Here is a 21,769-nt window from a genome sequence, read left to right as displayed (position 1 = left end):
AAAACACTAGCAAACTGAATCCAACAATACACTTAAGTAATTATTGACCAAAATCAAGTGATATTGATTCCCAGGATGTAAGGGTGATTCCATATTCACAAATCATTCAACATGACACAACACATCCATAAGAAAAAGGATAAAAACCCTATGATCATTTCAATAGATGCAGAAAAAGCATTTGACAAATTACCACATCCTTTCATGATGAAAACCTTCAACCAGGTAGATCTAGAGGGAACATATTTCAACATAATAAAGGCCATATATGAAAAACCCACAATGAACATCATATATAATAAAGGAAAAATTTTCCCCTCAGCTCAAGAATAGGACATGGATGTCCACTCTCACTGCTTTTATTAAAATTTGTACTCGAAGTCCTCATCACAGCAATCAGACAACAAAAAGAAATAAAAGATATCCAAATTGGTAAGGAAGAAATAAACCATTCACTATTTGCAGATGACATGATACTAAGTATAGAAAACCCAAAAGACCAGCAAAAACTACGAGAACTGATAAATGAATTTAATAAAGTCGCAGGATACAAAATCGATGTGCAGAAATTGATTGCATTCCTATACACTATTAATGAAGCAGCAGAAGGAGAAATTAGGAGAAGAGTCCCATTTACAATTATATCAAAAATAATGAAACACCTAGGAATAAACTTCTTAACCAAAAAGGTGAAAGAAACATCTCTGAAAACTGCAGAACATTGATGAAAGAAACTGAAGATGACACAAAGAAATGGGAATATAGCCCATTATCATTGATTGGAAAAACAAATACTGCCAAAATGTCCATCGTACCAAAACAATCCATATGTTTAATGTAATCCCTATCAAAATACCAATAGCATTTTTCACAGAACTACAAGAAACAATCCTAAAATTTGTATGGAACCACAAAAGAACCCAAATAGCCAAAGAAATCTTGAGCAAGAAAAACAAAACTGGAGGTATCACAATTCTAGACTTCAAGTTCTATTACAAATCTCTAGTAATCAGAATAGTATGGTACTAGGACAAAATTAGATACATAGATCAATGGAACAGAATAGAGAACCCAGAAATAAACCTATGATTACATGGTCAATTAATCTTCCAAAAAGGAGGAAAACATATGCAATAATAAAAATATAGTCTTTTTAACAAACGATGATGGGAAAATGAGACAGTTAGATGCAAAAGAATGAAACTCGACCACTTTCTTCCACCATACACAAACTCAAATGGATTAAAGATCTAAATTTGAGACCTGAAACCATAAAACTTTTAGAGGAGAACACAAGCAGTAATTTCTCTGATATTGGCCATAGAAACATTTTTCTAGGTATGTCTCCTGAGGCAAGGGAAATGAAAGCAAATATAAACTATTGGGACTACATCAAAATAAAAAGCTTCTGCATAGCATAGGAAATCATCAACAAAACTTAAGGCAACTGATGGAATGGGAGAAGATATTCACAAATGACATATTTGATAAAGAGTTAGTATCCAAAATATATAAAGAACTTATGTGACAACACCAAAAACTCAAAATAATCCAATTTAAAAATGGGCAGAAGACATGAACAGACATTTCTCCAAAGAAGACATACAAATGGCCACCAGACACATGAAAAGGAGCTCAACATCACTCATCATCAGGGAAATGCAAATCAAAACCACTATGAAAGATCATCTTTTAGCTGTCAGAAAGGGTAAAATCAAAAATACAGGAAAAAATAAGAGCTGGCAAGAATGTGGAGAGAAACGAACTTTGGTGCACTGTTGGTGGGAATGTAAATTGGTGCAGCCACTGTGGAAATCCTTATGGAGGTTCCTCAAAGATAGAACTACCTATGATCCAGTATTGCACTATTGGATATTTACCCAAAAAGTACAAAAACACTAATTTGAAGGAATACACGTACCCCTAAGTTTAATGCAGTATTATTTACAATAGCCTAATTATGGATAGATGTCCATCAATGGATGGATAAAGATGTGGTATACATACACAATGGAATATTATTCAGTCATGAAAAAAAGAATGAAGTCTTGCCATTTGCAACAACATGTACGGAGCTAAAGAGTATGATGCTAAGCAAAATAAATCAGAGAAAGACAAATATCTTTTGATTTAACTCACATGTGGAATTTAAAAAACAAAACATTAGCAAAGAAAAAAAGAGAGAGAGACAAACTAAGAAACAGAATCTTAACTATAGAGAACAAACAGATAGTGACCAGAGGGGAGGGGAGTGGGAGGATGGGTGAGGTAGGTGAAGGGGATTAGAGAGGAAACTTACCATGATGAGCTCTGTGTAATGTACAGCATTGGAAAAACAAACAAACAAAATTTTGGATAAGGTTATGGCAATAAAAGAGACACTCTTCCAAGAAAGGAATGAGAAGTACTTTATATTTGGAGCATCTCTATCATTAAAATTTTACCTACAAATGAAAGAGCTAGAAGGTCCTTTAAGAGACTGTGCTATCAAGACCATCTTCATGGCATGGTTATAATACTTCAACTAGCTGTAATTGGTACCCATTCCCCCCCAAATTTGTTAATAACAGTATGTGAAAATCTAGATTCCTGCCCTCAAAAAAATCTTTCTCAGTTTTCTTTCATTTTCAAATCTCTCCATGATCTACCAAGTCACCTTTTACTTCCTTTCCCTCATTTTCCCACCTCTTTCAAGTTTCCTCCATTGCACCCTTCAATGTACTGCAGAGAGAATTCATCTCTGACACAAGAATAAAACACTCTCCAAATGATTCTAAAAATGTATTAATATATGACCTTCCAAGGTGCTAGAAAGGCACTGGTTTCCAGAAATATCTGGCCATACTTCATGGATATAATTCATGAGAAACAACTTGAGACTCAAATAAGAGAATGTGAACTAATGGTTCATTGTTACAGATCTGAACACATGTAAATCAATAATCTCGAGATGAACAGAGTATGGAAAAATAGGCAGGTAAAGGCACTTTGGAAAACACATAAATGGAAAGTCAGTAAGATGTACTACAGTTGAGATCAAACTCAAAGAGATGAGAAGAGCCACAGGTGAGAAGCTAGATTCTGAGATCTCTCCTCTTTACATGCCATATTGTAATGTGTCTACTGTGCATAGAGTGAAGCCAATTGTACAAACTGAAATCAGAATTTTCTAAAACTAAAAGCCATAACTTTCCAAACAAGTCATTTATTTGTTAATCCAAATTAAATACCAACATTTCTTTGCCATCATTTTATGGAAGGTAGCCAAAGGTCTATCATTATCTATCTTCCACCTTAAACACGCCTCTAAATTCCCATAGTTCCATGTATAAGAGGTTAAAATAGGTATGAAGAAGTTAAACTGCATATAAGCTGAGCGTGTTATGCTGTGAAAGAAATACAATTTTATTAAATCTCTACATATGTTCTCCTGTAAGGTAATGATTGACTAATTTCTAATCAGTGAATTTGACCTCAGTGTATCTTTGATCACACTTGTTGACCTCCAAATGTCAACATGAGATTTTCTTCTTCCTGACCCAAACTAAGAGGATTTGGTCTTCTTGACCTACATTCAGGTCTGATACTGGTCTAATAATTAGACTCAGAGTTCTTTTATTTTACCTATTAATCTTGAATTTTCCTCAATTGTGATTAATCCTATGACAGTTCTTCAGTATAAATTATATACTGACATATATAAATTATATATATATATGTCCAGTCAGAACAATGAACATAAATGTTTTTACTGATTTAAACCAAAGGACTATTTGCAAATATTTTGATAGAATGAAATATTTCATTTCTCACCAATGTACCAGAGCTAAAATAAAAAGTGTAGGACATGGGTGCTGCTTTCATGAATATAGAGAGATTACATATAAAACTACATAACTTTTCTATAGTTTAATGTCTTACCATAGCCAATTACTTTATAATGCATATGATATAAAAGAGAAAACACTGCAACCTGAGATTCAACGCAATCTCTTTTCACATGAGAGTTCTTTTGAAGAAATATTTGCAAAGACAATTCACAGTTTAGGCAAAAAGCTGCATTTTTCTCAAAAGGTTCATTTCCTCATTCGAAAAGATTTTCATGGAAAGAGAGCTATGAGGGTGAGACTTTCCCACTTTAATTATATTTTAGTCTTTATCACACTGTATTTTCATTAAAAAGTGGCATTTACTGATTTTGAGATTTTTTTTTTTTTTTTGCACTATGACTTGAACTTCTAGAAATTATGAGGGCTTCTAACTTATCTAGGATATTCTGCACCAGTGAAGGCAACGGGTATGTGTTTCCTTAGGAACCATTCCCATTATAAAATCTATTACTAAATACTTCTGTATTTGCTTCTTTATTTGATCAAATTATTGAATCTTTTCCTTTTAATCACTTGGAACAATTTCCCATTGTAGGATTTTTCTATCAGTCTCCATTGAAAGTGCTACATCTGCTGGCTTTATATTTGCTATTCCACAAGAGTGTCAAAAGCAATCCAAAGGCCAGCGAATGATGAAGTCCACTGTGTGTAGTTATGAGCTCTTCATTTTCCATCCTGCCAAGTCTCTGCTTAGTTGTTTTGCATTCTCTTACTGTCTTCCTAGTATTTTCAGTTTTATTTCAGTTTATTCCTCTATGGATCTTTTTAAAAGAGTTAGGCATTAAATTAAATGTTTTATATTTCATTCCACATATAGTTCATCTCATTTTTTAGCTGTCCTTTCATATTTTAAGCTTCATTTTAAATATATATACGTACATATATGTACGTATATATATTTAACCATATCTAACTAGAGCTAGATCAGCAATTTGAAATGTTTTATTTTTGTAAAATACTTTTAAATGTTTTAATTATTGTTTGTATTTTTTAACTTTTTTTCTCAGAATAAAGTCCTACTTTAAGCTCTCTTTTTATAAAATGTGAAAATTGAGTTGGTAGTTTGTGAGAATTTTGCACTAGGTAACCTCACCTCTATGGAAATAACATTAAAGCCATGATAATGCCCTGTTCATTTCATTCCATTCCTACTTGCTCTTTAAAAGCGTCAAACTCTCTAATAAATCTTCCAAAAAATTCTAGTCCTCTCAAGTGAATTACTTTAGGTTGATTTGTGAAGAGGTCTTTTTGGCTACCATGTGTCATCTCACACAAATAGTCCAGAACACTGCTGACCTATTGGCTGATATTTCATAAATAATCCAACACTAATTTAGATTCAGCTTAAAATTTCAAGTTGAGGTCACTTGGAAATAATAAATAAGTGAAATAATCTGTGTGTTTTTCAAAGAGAGTGTGGTAATTTCAGATCCATTTCCACAATTATGTTTAACATTGCCTCTTTTAGACTGGTGGGAAAATATCTACACAAAGAGGCAATAAATTTCTTAAGGTCCTGTCTCCAAAAGATAAATATTTTATAAAATCACTTCCACTGATTTGCCTGGGAAGATTCCCATTAGCGCAAACATCAAGCTGTGTTGTGATAGTTTGCTCCTTCATTTAATAGCGCTAAATATACATTCTACCCCCAATGACTACTGAGCCAAAGCACAGACCAGTCAAAATCAGCAAGGCATTCAAAATAAGATCATGTAAGCAGATTCATCCTAAATTGGGCATAAAATTACATTTTAGGAATATTAGATACTGCTAAAGCATCCTTTGGGAATGAGAGTGGACACCAAAGACCAAAACATATATGTTGATGGTTATTTTGTTTTTAGAATCTTGATTTTCAGCTCAATTTATTCCTTCACATTATATAAAGCTTGATTTCCTAGGGGAGTTGGCAATCACTAGACTGCCAAATAATATTCCTTAATAAGCCTTGGCATTTGTGTTTCTAAATATAGCATGTATAAATAAATGTCACCCTTTCAAGGAAAATCTAAGATTTTTTTTTTAATTCAGACTGTCTATAAAACTGTCCAGAGAATGTGTGAATTTTATTGTTTTGTATTTTTCTTACCTTTTCAAGTTTTTATTTAAACGTCAGTTAACATACAGTGTAATATTAGTTTCAGGTGTATAATATAGTGATTCAACACTTCCATATAATACCCAGTACTCATCACAACAAGTGTACTCCTTAATCCCCAACACCTATTTAACTCATCCACCCACCCATTTAGCCTCTTGTAACCATCAGTTTGTTCTCTACAGTTATAAGCTCAATTTCATTGTTCTGGATGAAAGTCCTCTGAAGATTTAATAAATTACACCAAACAAACAAAAAAGAGTTCAGACTCTCATTTTTTTTTTCAGACTCTCATTTTTAAGTGTGGAACATTCTTTGTTTCCTATGGAAAGTAAAAGGACGAGATATTATCCTAATTGTACAGTGGCCTTCACTTTCTTATAATAGTCTGAATCTGTATTGAAAATCCAGAAAGACTGATTGTCTCTCTTTTTCAAACCTTCCTAAAAAAAAAAAAAAATTCAAATTTGTTTTTGTAGGCTGGGCTTAGAGTTGAAGCTAAATGGCCTATAAATATTGTTGTCTTGGTTTTATAGGAGTATAGGCTGTCCAGAAACAATGGTTTTCTAGCCATCAATTTATAGGCTCTTGAATTGGAAGGGATAGCCTACATTCTTTTGATATATGATGAGCCTGAGGTCCTAAAACAACAGGTACTTCTGCTAGGACCTTGGCAGGGCAATATGGAGAAGTGAGTTTAAGTTCTGTCTTCACTCAATTCTGTTAGATTTTGGGAGGCTGTCATATCTATTGGCATTAGTTTTCCTTCATTTATAAAATGATTAAAAAATGAAGGAAAACTGAGGCTAATAAATATTAAGTAGCCTCCTTCTTTAGTGTTATTTTAATAAAATGTAAGTTAAAACTTATATAAGCAACTCATTATACAATATATTTTTAAAAACGCTATTATTGATTTCTGTGTTCCAAGCATGGATATTATGAGAATTGAGTGATGAATTATTTTCTCCCTATGCCCTCAAAACTAAATATCCAAGAATATATTCACCATCTCTATGCAAATTCCCTGAAAGAAGCTCTTCTACAATGCGAGCCAAAAAGAGCATAGAGATTTCCCTTTAGGGGGGAAATACAGATTCTACCCAGTAACCCAAATTTCAGTAGAAGATAATTCAACCTTTTAATTTCTCAAGCCAGAAACTACAGCAGAGATCTGTTGGGTTGACCTCTTGAATATCTCTATAATTGGTACCATTTCTCTCTTTACAGCCATGATCCTATGTACATCAACTGCATTTATTACTTGAATTACTATCCCAATCACTAACAGGTATTCCTATCCCCAGTTTTGCCCATTTTAACCCATTCTATAAAATGTGGCCTGTATGTGCTTTTTAAAATGCAAATCTGATGGCTTCACTCACCTGCTTGAAATGGTAAAATGGGTCATTTTCTTTAAATAAAATCCAATAGATAATAGTTACATATGGGAAGGACTTAATGTTTGTGTGCCTCCCTCACCAAATTCACATGTTGAAGCCCTAACCCCTAATGTGATAGTATTAGAAGGTAGGGTCTTTTGGAGGGAAAGGGAATTAGATTCAAATGAGGTCATTAGGGTAGAGCCCCCATTATAACATTAGTATCCTTAGAAGAAGACTAAGAACATTAGAGCTTCCTCTGTCTGCCTTGCGAGGACACAGAGAGAAGACAGCAGTCCACAAACCACAAAGAGGGCTCTGACCAGGATCTCAATCTGCAAATCTTGATAATGGATCTCCTCACTCTAGAATTGTGACAAATAAATGTCTACTGCTTAAGCCATGTAGTGTGTGGTCTATTGTTAAAGCAGCCCTTGATAACCAAGACAGTAAACGGCACCACGACGTGGACCTGTTGTAATGAATACCTAAAAATGTGAATGTGGTTTTGGAGCTAGGTAATGGGTAGAGGCTGGAAGAGTGCTGTCTGAACATCCCCTCACCCCAAGCCATGAGTGCAAAGAAGCATTCCAACATCAAGTAAATTGACATGTAAGAGATCAAATTAGCCCTGAAGTCACAAGTAAACTGCATACATCAATGAATCAGATTTCATAGCATCTACCCCTCCTAAACTATTTCTCAAATTCCATCCATGGCCTCATGGGGAGTACCTTATGTCCAGTTGACTAAGAAAGAAATATTTTGGGCTCAGTTTTGTGGACAAACTGCATGATATGTGGGAACTCTGCACAGCTACAGCACCATAATCTCAGTCTTGGGTGACCTAGGAGGACAATGGAGAAAGGAAATACTCCCATAGAATAGAACTTCAAGCAGAGTACTTGGTTTTTCATTTTTTACCTGAAAAGAGAGAAGACAAAAGGCACAGATCTTCATTGATTTATAGGTGGTGGCTAAAGTTAAGCTGGATGTTTGGGGATTGGGAATGAACATGATTGGAAGTTGGTGACAAAAAGGCCATACGTTGCCCACACAGATTACTAACACAACCTTCTAAGTGGTCTTCCTATTTCCAGTTTCATCATGCTCTAATCCAGTGTCTAAAAATTAGCCTGAAAAGGCTTTTAAAATCTTTATCTGATTATTTCACTGCACTGCTTGAAATACTAAAAAACACTTCCCATTTCTCTTAAATTCCAAACTGTTTAACATATTGTAACCACTTACTATCTGACTCCAGTTTCTCTCTCCAGTCTTACATATTATTACTTTCCATGGGGCAGAGCAGGGGGGCTGGGGAACCATAGTCTCCATTTATTCATGATTTTCCTTTCTTCCTGGAATTCCCTTTATACATACCATCTTTAAATCATTTAAATACAAGTTTAGACGTGATTTCTTCTGGGAAGATCTTTTGACCCATCTTCCCATCTTCAGATAGTTACCCTTTTTACATGTATTTATAGTATAGACTATATTTCTATATAAATCTTCCAGGGGTAGCTCAACACTATACCCAGAACCATTCAAGTCTGATTCATACTTCAGATTCTAGGCTCAGTTCTGCAAGCAATAAAAAAAGGACAGAGATATTTATCCCTATACTCACTTCTCCCTGTTTCTTCTGCCTACAATTAACTTCTTTCCAGAACAACTCAGAATAGTAGTGACAATTTTTTTCCAGAGTAGACTGCTACAAAGTAAGCCTCATTATTTGGTTCTAACAAGGTAATCATTAAACAGTCCAACATCAGAACATTTCGCAAAAGTGAGTAAATTATGGGAATCTATCGTCACCTTATTGCAGATACATACTCCATTTGTAAGTGCATGTGTGCATGTGAGTATATATTATAGATACCATAAAATTCTAAAGCTGAAACAGACCTCAAAATACACTTAGACCTATTCTTAACTTCAACAAAATGCCTTCCAAGTGATTGTGCATTTATGCCTTAACACCCCCAATCACTGAAAGCTCAATACCTCACCAGGACAATTCATTCCTATATTAATTATTTCTGACACAGAAGAATCAATTGCATATCAAGACAAAATTTCTCTCCCTATAGTTTTAACCTAGTTTTATTCAGTAAAGCCTGTATTTCCCAAGTTTAATCCCTCTTACAAGAGTACTTGCAATATTTAAGGGCAATAATACAAGTTCCCAAAATATCAGCTCTCTCTTTCAAATATGTGTCTTCATATTGCACATAAATAACAATATTGTTCCTTGTATAAATAAAGGAAGGGGGGAAGGGAGAAGGAGAGGCTGTAGGGAGGAAGAAAGAGAGATATGAAATAAGAGAGATGGATATTTATTTGAAAGAGGAGGTTAGACTCTGTATGAAAAAAAAGTCTAAGGTATTCTTTGTTTAAATCATCCCAATAAAAAGACATTATGGCCTATACAATTAATGATGCAGAAATTTTCCTTGAGAAGTTTGTTAAATAAATAGCTACATATAAACTGGAAATCATTTACTTTTCTCAGGAATAAAAAAACATATTTTCAGATGAACAAATCTCTTTATATAAGTAATTTTTTTTTTACCATTGGTTTTGATTTTCTTCTATAATTTCCTTTACGAGCAACTGCTATTAAATCTCCTTGACATGCAACACTGGCAAAATTTAGAAAAGTAAAATCCAACAGCTTTTGGATATGTTCACCTTTCATTTTTGGAATTTGTTTGGGTGACTAAGGCAGGCAGATGCTTCTTTACATCATGTAAAGACTGAAGCAGATTTCAAGCTCAGTGCAAATGGCCCTGCATATTCATCATACTCCCTATTTATAAATGGCAAAGGCAACAGTGATCATGTTGATTAGCAATAGGCATCTGGTACTCAGGATCATTAAGAGGTTATGAGAATGTTCTAGGTGTCCTTGAGTCAAGAAAAGTAAGAGATGGTTAAAACAGACATAAACTGTCTATTAACAAAAAAATTCAGCATCCACTTTCATATTACTCTCCTCCCATACACATTTAGCAGAGGTGATATAAATCAGCACATTCACTATGAAGTAACCTATGGTTGTTAACCTATTTTGGCAATATTATCGTGAAACAAATGCTCCCCTGTTGTCAGGTCAGCCAATGAAAGCTTAGCATGATTCATATAGATTACTGTGCTACGATGTCAAATGGTGATGTCCAAAGAGCAAGCCATGGAAGTAATCACCATCAAAACACATATTTCTGGCATCCCAATCAGTGGGACTACATAGATACTCTCTGTAACTTTCATACTACAACTAGATAAGGAACCAAGAATGGATACCATTACTGCTTACTCCAGAAGTCTTGGTTTATCATCAAGAAACCTTTCCAAGATTATTTAAATGGAGGGAGATCTCAAGGAAAACTAAAGTATTCTTTTATTTGAGAAAAACAAGAAATGTCGTGCATAAAAGTGACCAAATCCACCATGGAATATAGACACGTAAATGGAGGGGATTTGTGATGGAACCGGTATCTAGATACGAGACTTCGCTCTTAAGCATCCACTTTTGAAAGTTAGTAACTAAGACCAGAGCTGAATCACTTTTGAATGTTTTTACAGTTGTTGGTCATAGAGAAAACACAATCAGGTTAATTAGGTACCCTGAGAAGAGTGAATACTCCTCTTACAGCCACTACTCCAAACACTGACCATTTGTGATGCAGTCTTTTAAAAAGAAAGATATATATGCCTCCACTTTATCAAAAAATTATAAATTATAAATTTCTCTGCTTCTAATTTGATGAAATAGAGAGAAGATGTTTCTCCACTTATTAATGAAACTAAAAGTAGCATAAATACATAGAATGGGTGAAAAAGATCTGTAGGCCAAAGTCAGCTCTTTTCAGAGAATCTCAGGCTAGACCATAATTTCAGGGGTCTGGCAGCTCTGTTTCTCTCCGCCCATATTAAATTTTGGTGACCCACTTAAACAGTTACCTAATTCTGATACTGACTCCGACTCCATTTCATCTCTCATGTTCTCAATACCCTGAAGATATTCATTTCCTTTACATTCCATGAAAATGTGAAGAATTATGTTATTGCATATGCCAAGCACTGTGCATACATGGTTTTATATCATCTTCACAACATCCCTGTGAGACAGGTATCATCAACCCTTTTTCCATATTAAGAACAAAAACTCAGAGATATTAAATAACTTAATATCTTACAAATTGTAAACAGTAGGGCCTGGATCCAAACATGGTACAGTAACATGTTTGTTTGTGTTTTCAACACAAAGATGAAAATATTTACTCTATGTCCCTTTATGGAAAAATTTTGCTTACTCTTGATATAAGATATATACCTTGGACCTGGTAAAAAAAAAAGTAGGTCTTTGATACTTTCAACTTTGTGGGGCAGATGATCTCTGTGACCATTACCAAAATTGTTGTTACAGCATAAAAGCAGCCATAAACAAATGAATATGGCTATGTTTCTTTAAAACAGAATTTATAAGAATTATCAGTGGGCCAGAGTTGGCCTATGGGATGTAGTTTCATGAACCTTGTCTCATACTATTTCATAAAATGTTCAACTTGATAAACAATCAGCCAAAAATTATTTCACACAATAGAGTTTTCGTACAGAACACTATGTGTGTTTTATTCAGAACATACTCTACATAACTGATATAAGAGTTTTCATTCATAATATCATATAAGCATGGTCAACATCTGGAGTCAGCCTGAAGGTCTCAATGCCATTTGTAGAACCAAGTCTCAAACATAAGTCAGAAACCCACACTCTTAGTATAGATGGGGTCATAGGGCAGAAGCCATCCTGAGTGGATCTGAGAATAGTCTGGGAACCATTAACAGGCTTTCTCTTTAATGGTATATCCACGCCTCCTTATCTATTACAGCATGCTCTCTTAAAATTAAACTTCTATATATTAAAAAGTCAAAATAGGATAAGTAACAGGATAGCATTTGGTCTATGCTAAGAGAGAAAGAGAAATGCATGGATTATATATATATAGATATTTTGAAGAAAGAAAATATGTGGCTACTAACAGTTGAATAAAAAAATTCATTTAAGAATTTTAATTTTTTTAATGTTTTTTATTTTTGAGACAGAGAGAGACAGAGTATGAGCAGGGGAGGGGCAGAAAAGAGAGTGAGACACAGAATCCGAAGCAGGCTCCAGGCTCTGAGCTGTCAGCACAGAGCCCGACGCGGGGCTCAAACCCATGGACTGTGAGATCATGACCTGAGCCAAAGTCGGACGCTTAACTGACTGAGCCACCCAGGCGTCCCAAGAATTTAAGAATTCTTAGGATACATTCCTCATGATTGTGTAAAGTCTTATATATGTGTGCGTGTGTGTGTGTGTGTGTATGTGTATGCATGTGCGTGTCTGTATGCAATCCCACAGAAAGTTTCCATTGTTCTTCTCTTTCTTTCATGTTTTTACTCCATTCTGTTAAGATTTTTGACCCACTGTTACCTAATGAAACATGACATGTTTAATTAACTGTTTAATATTATTCTTCCATGATAGATTAGAAAATCCACGAAGGTAGGACCCATATTTTTCTTGTTCCTGTTATGTTCTAAGACACAAGTACAATGTCTGAGGCATAGTATCCACTTAATAAATAATTGTTGACATAATAAATTGAATGATCTGTTTTTATTTAGATGAAGCATAAATAAGAAAAACTATGCCCCAAACACTTTTTTACACAAATAATCTTCAATGAGTAACATCTGCAACAAATTTATGATCTCATTTCATTTTTGAGACTAATTTTTTACATTTTTTTTTTCCTGGAGGGGCTGATAATCCATCCTTACAGGCATGCAGCAGAGAAGAAAGAATGCATTCATCTGGATCCTGCACTTTGTCAAATTGGAGAATCAGTCTTCAGCTGCTGTCAGCTTAGATGGTTGAGCCGAAACTGCTCAATTAAGCCTCTGATGGAGTATCAAGTAGATTGCCACTTTGGGCTACTGGATCGATAATAATAATTCCTTGTATTTGTATAGCAAGCACTTACACTTCCAAAAAGTACTTTCACATTTATTGTCTAACTTTATCCTTACAAGAACGGGGTCAAATGTAAGAGTCAGATTACCTTTTCCGTTTTACAAATGAGGACAGTTCACAACCAGCAACGGTAACTGGCACCGTCAGCAGAGAAAGAACCAAGTACAAGACCCTAGGTTTCCTACATCTGAGGTAACTGCTTTGTTCACTAGATAATCCTGCCCCATGACATAATCACCTTCTACGATGGACATGTAGCTTTATTCAAGTGTAGTAACAGAACCACAGTTAACCATTTATCTACCAGTTCTAAGAAGACAAAAATGATGAGGATCAAGCACAGTTCTTTAATGATCTGCTACCAGATCAGAGAAAGCATTGCAGGGGAGACAGTGTGGTGCAGTGCAACGATTATAGGCCCTGAGGCCAGACAAATGTGGTTTCTATTCCCAGCATTGGGACATATCAAGTTCCCAGACACATCTGAAAATAAGCCTGTAAGGTATGGCTACTAGGTTTGTTTTGTTTAGATTGGAGGATTAAATGTGATCATGTGTGAGGGAGTAGGCATGTCAGCAGAATTTTTATTTATCTTGTCTAAGATTACTAGATGCCTTCCCAATGTCCACTGGTCTCTTCCATATCATCCATCTCAATAAAAAAATCCAATTTGATAGTGGTGGCATTTTATTCAATAAAACTCTTGTTTCCCAGAATCCAGATAAATAAGGAGTAAGTGACCTGGCTTTGACCAATGACAAGTAAAAGCAAGTTGTCTGGTAGGATTTATATGGCTGAGAGACACAACATATGCCTTTTTTCTGTGCCCTGCCACTTCCTGACCAGCATCTGAACATAAAGGTGGAGCAGACACCTGTGACCACAAGGGGGCATAACTACATCCTAAGGATGGCTGGCGGGATTTTACAAAGACTCTGAGACCCTGATTGCATCATGGAGCCACAGCTACCCCTAAATACCCTACATTCAAATCTTCATCCTGTGACAGAAAATAAAGATACTAATTGTTTAAGTCACTCTTTGGGGGAATATCTGTCACAGCCACACAAAATTTTCATGTGATATAACTAATTTCCTTTTAGTCAATTTTTAAAGGATTTCATAATCCAAATGGCATGGCACTAATTGGTATAAATTTTTTTTAATAAAAGTAAATAGATAATATGTTGATGTGCTCTGGGTCAGCTACTATACTAAGAACATGACTTAGTAACAAAATTCATTACAGATGAAGTCAGAGTTCAAATTCAGGTAGGTGTATCAGACCCAGAGCATGAGCTTTCCCCATGATTTAGGGTCCAGTATAGTATAAGTTGTGTTTTTTTTGACTTGCCAGCTACATATATCGTCAGACATATATCTGAGTGCTTGATGTGATGCTCCATAATTAAATCCTTACAACACCTCTATGAGATATGGGTGACTATTATTACATTTTTCAGATGAGGAAAGCAAATTTTAGAGATGATGAGAATTTTATGAAGAGATGAAGAGAAGAATTTCAGAGATGATGAACTTCCCAGGAGAGCACATCTAGGGAGGAACAGAGTTATAGAGACTCAAATGCAGCAGAATTTGATTCTAAATCCACATTTCTAATGACTATAATATGCTGTCTATCCACCTACAGAATGTCAATGTCCCAATTTCTGCTAAGAGAAATTTGAGTACCCAAAGCAGAAAACTTCTTTGAGAAAGTCTAGAAGTTTGTTTGTACTAGTTGGAGAAGAGGCCACACCACATCAAGTTTTCACTTTTATTCAAAGCTGTGTTTTAGGGGGTTCCATGCTGACTAAATCCATAAAATACAATATATTCTTCCATTAAGTCACTAATAATGTGACAGATTTCATACAGCTTAAGGAGTCAAAGACATTCCTCAGCATATTCTGAGTAGTGTTCTTGGTGGCTGATATCTACATTTGTCGAAAAATCCCATTGTTAACCTTTCAACCCCTAGGGATAGAGATAAATCAGTCTCCACTGCCTAGTAGAAAATTATCAGATTTCTTGTTTCATTTTCAAAAAGTTCTGTCATGTAAAGCCAGACAGCAGCATTTCTGTTTTCTTCCCCCTAGCATCTGGAATACCCATGATCTAGGATATATTTCTGTGGATTTGGAGCCTAAAATGTCACCACATGCTGCTGCTAATAATAACACATAATAATAACTGCTGTGAAAGTTCTTTAGCTGTCAGCTCTATTTTTATTTCATTTAAAAAATAATAATTTCAATGTCCATTGCTGTGCCTGAGTTCATTTACAAATCAAAAACATATTTCACATTAAAAAAAAAAAAACCAACATCCAGTTCATTCAAATCTTAAGCCTCAGGCAAAGGAATTGCCTAGGCTGCTAGCAAAGAAAGGTGGTGATTTTTTAAGTGGCTAGGAATTGAACTAGAGCACCAAAATAGTTAAACAGGTTCCATTTATAGAATCAAAGAAGTGGATTATCTTTGAATTTTTCTGGTTCAACTTACATCTATTGTATTAATATTTCCTACTTCATGACCCCACACAAAATGCATAAAATATGCCCCATGCAATGATTCTTTACCCTGGTATTTCCTTTTATGGGATATTTATTCTGAGCCACTCAATTCCATTTTAAGAGTGTGAACGTCAATGGCAAGGTGTTCCTGTCTGTTTTGTTCCTGTTTATGTTCAGAGTAAGCTGTTCTCCCTGAAGCTTTTACTCAGTAGCTCTGATTCTGAGCTCTACGACCAAGAGATTCTTGAACACATCATGTTCCAATCATTTAAGATGGCAAGCATTTAAGTCCCAAGACTTTTTGTGACGTGAAACATCCTATATATAAAACTTTATTTTATTTTCTCTTTTAGGTTAAAAATTCCTTAATTTTTTTATTCCTGGTACAGCTACCACAATTTACAGGACAATGAGATGTCATGAAAAGATGTAACAAAAAGAAAAAGGAAAAGCTACATCAGGAACGCACATCTAATTGACACCACACTGCACTAATTCATAGTTCCACTTTTTGCAGAATGTGGCTAGGACAGTCCTGGACAAGAAGGGATTCCTGTTTAAGGTACAGTCACTTCTCTGAGTACGTGGATCATTGTTCCTCCTGTGGCAGATTTCTACAGTTCCTCTAATGCACTGGGGACGACTATCTCCAAGTCACCAGCAGCTTTCCTGACAACTCTTAACTCTCTCTCCTGCTGAGAACTGTAACGCTTTTCTTCTGAGTTTTTTGTTTTTTTTTTTTTGTTTTTTTTTTGTTTGTTTTTTGCTGGTTTGTTTGTATGTTTGTTTGTTTGTTTGAAGAACCTTCTGCAACCATAGCCACCATTTCCACCACCAGACCCATAACCACCACCACAGGGACTGCGGGAGCTTCTTCTATGCAACTGCCCCCCTTCACAAGTCCATAATTGGATTGCTGTTGTCTACTATAATTCCCCAAAGCATTATAGTTCCCACCACCACCGTAGTTACCTCCAAATTCTCCTCCTTCGTTGCCATCGCTATATCCTCTGCCCACCGCCACCATATCTGCCACCTTGGTTTCTATATCCTGGTCCACCCCCAACATAGCCTTCTCTACTACTGTAACCAAGACCACTGCCATAGTTGCCACCACCACCTCCTCCGTAACTACCTCTCCTGCCACCACCTCCACCACCATCGTCTCCTCTTCCACCAAAGTCACCACCACCTCCAAAGAGGTCTCCATGACCCCTAAAGTTGCCAGATCCATGTCCTTGACCTCTTTGTGATTCGGCTGACTACATTTCTTATTTAGAAAGGGCCTTTTTTACTTCACGATGATGCTCATTAACAGGGTGGTATTTCTAAATGACAATTTTATCCATGGTATCATGATCATCAAACATTACAACAGCAAATCCTCTCTTTTTTCCACTCTGCCTGGCTTCTGTAACTTCTACAGTTTCACTACTTGCTATATGTTTTCATAGTCTCTCAAAATATATTGTTCTGTATCTTCTTTAATCCCACCAACAAAAATTTTCTTCACTGTTAGATGGATACCAGGTTTTACAGAGTCCTCTCTAGAAACAGTTATCTTTGGTTCCACTACATGTCCGACAACCTTGTGTGGCCCAGCACACATTGCTGCGTCCACCTCCTCCACACAAGAGTAAGTCACAAAACCAAAATCCCTAGGGTGTCTGGGTTGTTCAGTTGGGTAAGCATCTGACTCTTGATTTTGGCTCAGGTCATGAGGTCGAGCGCCTCATTAGGCTCTGCACTGGCAGCACAGAGCCTGCTCGGAATTCTCTCTCCCTCTCTCTCACAAAATAAATAAATAAACATTTTTTAAAAATGGAGTATTCTCCTCTTTATAAAAAATAAGAAACAAAAAAAGCAAAAAGAAAAAAAAGCCTGGAACATTTTTGGGAGGTGGGGGGTCTCATCACCACACAATCTCTAAGTGTGCCCCATTTTCAAAATATTCTCTCCAGCTATCATGTGTAGCTCAAGTCACCAACAAAGAGTTTTTCAACTGCTCCCATTTCTTTGGATCATGGCCCTCCCTTCCCCACCTACAGCAGTGATGCCCAAAGTTGGGCTGGGGTGACCTTACCTCCATTTTGAGATCACCTATATATAAAGTTTTAAATAACTCTACAACATCTAAGATAGAACTTACTCAGTTGACTTTATAGAAAAGAACCCATGTTCAAAACTAGCAGAATCCTAGATGTGGTCTAAAGACATATATAACACTAAAGTGAAAGGGACAATAATCTTTCCCATGAAACCTTTCCATAAAAATGATGTGAGGATGGTCCAGATTCCTTCAATGCCCTTGTTTTCAACAGCAATCATCACATAAATGCTCCATCTAATCTGACAGTATAGTAGGTGTCCTCCACCCCTGTGCCACACACACCCCCACTTTAACCCTATCCCTCTTCCTTACTTCTTGTCTCTTCCCTGGAGTTGCAATCAGTAGACCACTACTACCCACCTTTGGCAGCAGCCCTTTCCTTTATGGAATACTCTTCACTAATCTTCCTTCAAATAACAGCTCATTCACTACTTCCCTAACCACCCAAGTCAAATATCATGTTATAAAACCTCAAAAGGCCATAGATCTCTGCATCCACAACTTGTAAAAGGCATCAAGCAGTGTGATTTTACATTTATTCAATAACCATCTGCCTATCCTTTTAGATTATAACTGCCAAGGGGAAGACAGACTGGTTCTGGTTTTGCTTATGTGTATCTTCAGCACTGGGCTCAAATCTTAGTTCACAGTGGATGATCAGTAAATGTTTGTTGAATTAAAGACTGGATGAGTAAAAGAAAAAAGAAATAAATATAATTTTTGGAGAGAGAAAGCAGATAGATTAGTGGCAATAGTTTTAGTACAATAAATGGACTGAACCCTAACTGCCTGTGTGTGTATGTATGTGCACATATACACCTGTATGTCTGCATATGTTCATGAATTAAAAGGAGGTGGCAGAATGAGAATGTAGATAAGCAATAAGAAATAGGCTGAATCTCAGTGCATCAGCCAGTATCTGGAGTGGAGAGATCAGTAGAATCTCTGAATTAGATGCTCTTAGGTTCTTGGTCTCCTCCATGGCACAAGCAGTGAGGCTACTGTCCTTCCTCCATCCCTGGAGAAAGTGGAGGTTTTATTCTCTGAAGAGTTGAACCAAAGTCCAAATTTAGAGACATGAGGCAGTATTGGTAGTGACAATTAGGATGGATGTAACATGAAATGAAGAGAGAGAGATAAAATGAATATCTGTGACACTGCCAGCACCTCTCATAGAGTATATGCTATTAGGATTTTGCCACTTGGGTTGGAAATTAGAATATTCCTGTGTTCAGTCCTCGGAGAAGAAATTAGGTGGGATTGTATGTGTAGGAGATTGAATGGGCAAAGGACTATAGAGACTAGAGGGGAGAAAGGAAGAGGAAGCAAGGGAGACTTTAGGCCACTTGTAGGTGAGGGAGAGAGAAGGGGATGGAGAGGAGGAGGAGGAAGAGAACAAGGAAGAGAAGGAGAAAGAACAGGAAGAGGGGAAGAGGAGAAGGAAGATGAAAAGGAGGAGGAGTATGAAGAAGAAAAGGATGGAGGAGGAGGAAAAAGAAGAGGAAGAAGAGGAGGGAGAAGGAGGAGGAGGGGGGAGGAAAAAGGGAGGAAGGGAAGAAAAAGGTGATGATTACCTGGCACCCAGAATTAAATCAAATACCACTTACATATTTTTATTGATACAAAGAGTGCCTTCCAAGAGCTTGCACAAAACTCAACATACATCTTTTGTTCCATCTCTTTATACTGAACTGTGGAAACATCCATGTATTTTAAAATTAAATATTATTTTTCATTTCCATTTTCTGAAATCAGATACTGAGTCCTCCATGTTTTGTTCACCCCTTATTGGGTCTTCTACACATACATTTACCAAATCCCTGACATTCAGGTAACTCTGAAACAGCTTGTAAGAAAAAAAAAACAAAGACTGGTTTTGAGAAGAGCTATTTTATTTTTAAATGTCTGTTTATTTATTTATTTATTTATTCATTTATTTATTTATTTAATTTAGAGAAGGAGACAAGCAGAGAGAGAAAGGGAGACAGAGAATCCCAAGCAGGCTTCTCATTGCCAGCACAGAGCCTGATGTGGGGCTTGAACCCATAAACTGTGAAACCATGACCTGAGCCGAAATCAAGAGTTGGACGCTTAACTGACTGAGCCACCCAGGCGCCCCTAGAGAAGTGCTATTTTAGATGATGGCTGAAAGAGCTATGCTTCAAATGTGTAAGTGCCTGCAGAGTAAAGTGAATAACCTTTCTGTCAGTCTGCTCTTAAGCAAGAGAGAGAAAGTTGCCATTTATGTAGAGGATGTGAATATATATTTTTTAAATCTAAATTTATTCCTACAGCATTCTCCCAGGGTAACACTAGTTATTAAATCTCTGGTTACATTTGCAATTGAGCAAGCCTTGAAATGAATGAGCCCAAGGATCAGGAATTATAACTCCTTTCATTCTGAAAATGTAATTGCCTCCAGTGTGCCATGCTCTTCACACTTGAACTGTACGTGGAGCATCTACTGGGTGTGTGTCAAACTTTTAGCTTAATATTGTTTCATTCGTTTTTACTATCGATACATGTTTCTATTCGTAGTCATTTGCCAAAGTTTAAATTATAGCTGAATCAATCTTTCACATCACATATTTATAAAATATTTCTATCATAAAGTCATCAAGGTGATGCTAAATGTGTCTGGGAGGAGGACTGGGTGGACTGGGAGGAGGTGTGTGTGTGAGAAAATCCTATCTTCTACATTCTCTGTCCAGAAGTTTCTATCACAGCAATATTAAAGGTAACAAAATATTTTAAAAACTTGTTTTGGATTCTTCACTGTTCCCTCTCTGTTTGACTAACACTAGAATATAAGCCCTGAACACCAAAATCAATGCCCCACGTGTAAGAAAACTTGTTTAATAAAATATTTCAAAAATAGTACCTCTTAAGAATATATCACTTCTCAACATGGGAACCCTTGTTCCTTATGAATTTTAGACAATGTTTTGTTTTTGTTTTTTAATGGAAATTTAGAGCTTCCCATATTGGAAAGTCTGATAGCAATTCTTACTTCCCTACACTCTGTCCTCTGTCTTCCTCCATGGTCCAGTCCAGAGTTGGTTATATTTTTTTTATTTCTTCATCATTTTTCCACATGCCACTTTGTTATCTTCTTAACCACTGACTAGAAAGGGAAAGCTGTTGCTATCTCACTCTTTTTCTGAGACACCTGGAAATATGAAAATCCTATCATATGCACCTTTTCTTTTTTGATGAAAATTTTCAGTAGACTCTATTAGGATGGGAGTCCTTAATAGGTTTCAAAGAAAAAAAAATGTTATGTGTCATCAGCTAAGTAGTATGACTGCATAGTGTGCATGCTACTGGAGATAAAGCATATTGGGTGGCTCAGTTAACACTGATAATATCCAAGTTTACCAACTCCTCTCTCCATGCCTCAAAAAATGGTGTGAAGGAAAAACATCTAAATACATGTTCCAAATTAAATCCATAGTTTGTATGTGAAGAAAAAAAAAAGCAAAATATGTGAATTTTCTCAAGGTTTCACCAGAAAAAAAAATATTTGTTAACATCAGTGGAGACAGAAATCTTGATTATTTCCAACATTGACATTGGGTAGCATACATCAATACAGAAGATGAGAAATTTTTTAACTTTCCGCAATTCATACATGATAAATACTTTGAATAGCTACATAAATATCTATTAAGCAAATGCATAATATTTAACTATTATGTACTTTTCTCATTGTTAAATTTGCTTTCCTCATAGCTCAGAAATTTT

At 35.9% G+C, this 21,769-nt stretch overlaps 1 pseudogene; it reads right to left on the bottom strand.

Moving 5' to 3' along the window:
* Positions 1 to 14,827: 14,827 nt before the first annotated feature.
* LOC124524302 (heterogeneous nuclear ribonucleoprotein A3-like) lies at positions 14,828 to 18,004 on the bottom strand (annotated as a pseudogene).
* Between the last annotated feature and the right edge of the window lie 3,765 nt (positions 18,005 to 21,769).

This window comes from Lynx rufus, unplaced genomic scaffold, assembly GCF_022079265.1.
Source record: "Lynx rufus isolate CCGP_SWC_20201006 ecotype Redwood Valley unplaced genomic scaffold, mLynRuf1.p SCAF_10, whole genome shotgun sequence".
NCBI classification, from domain to species: domain Eukaryota; kingdom Metazoa; phylum Chordata; class Mammalia; order Carnivora; family Felidae; genus Lynx; species Lynx rufus.
This window is presented reverse-complemented; position numbering and strand designations above follow the sequence as displayed.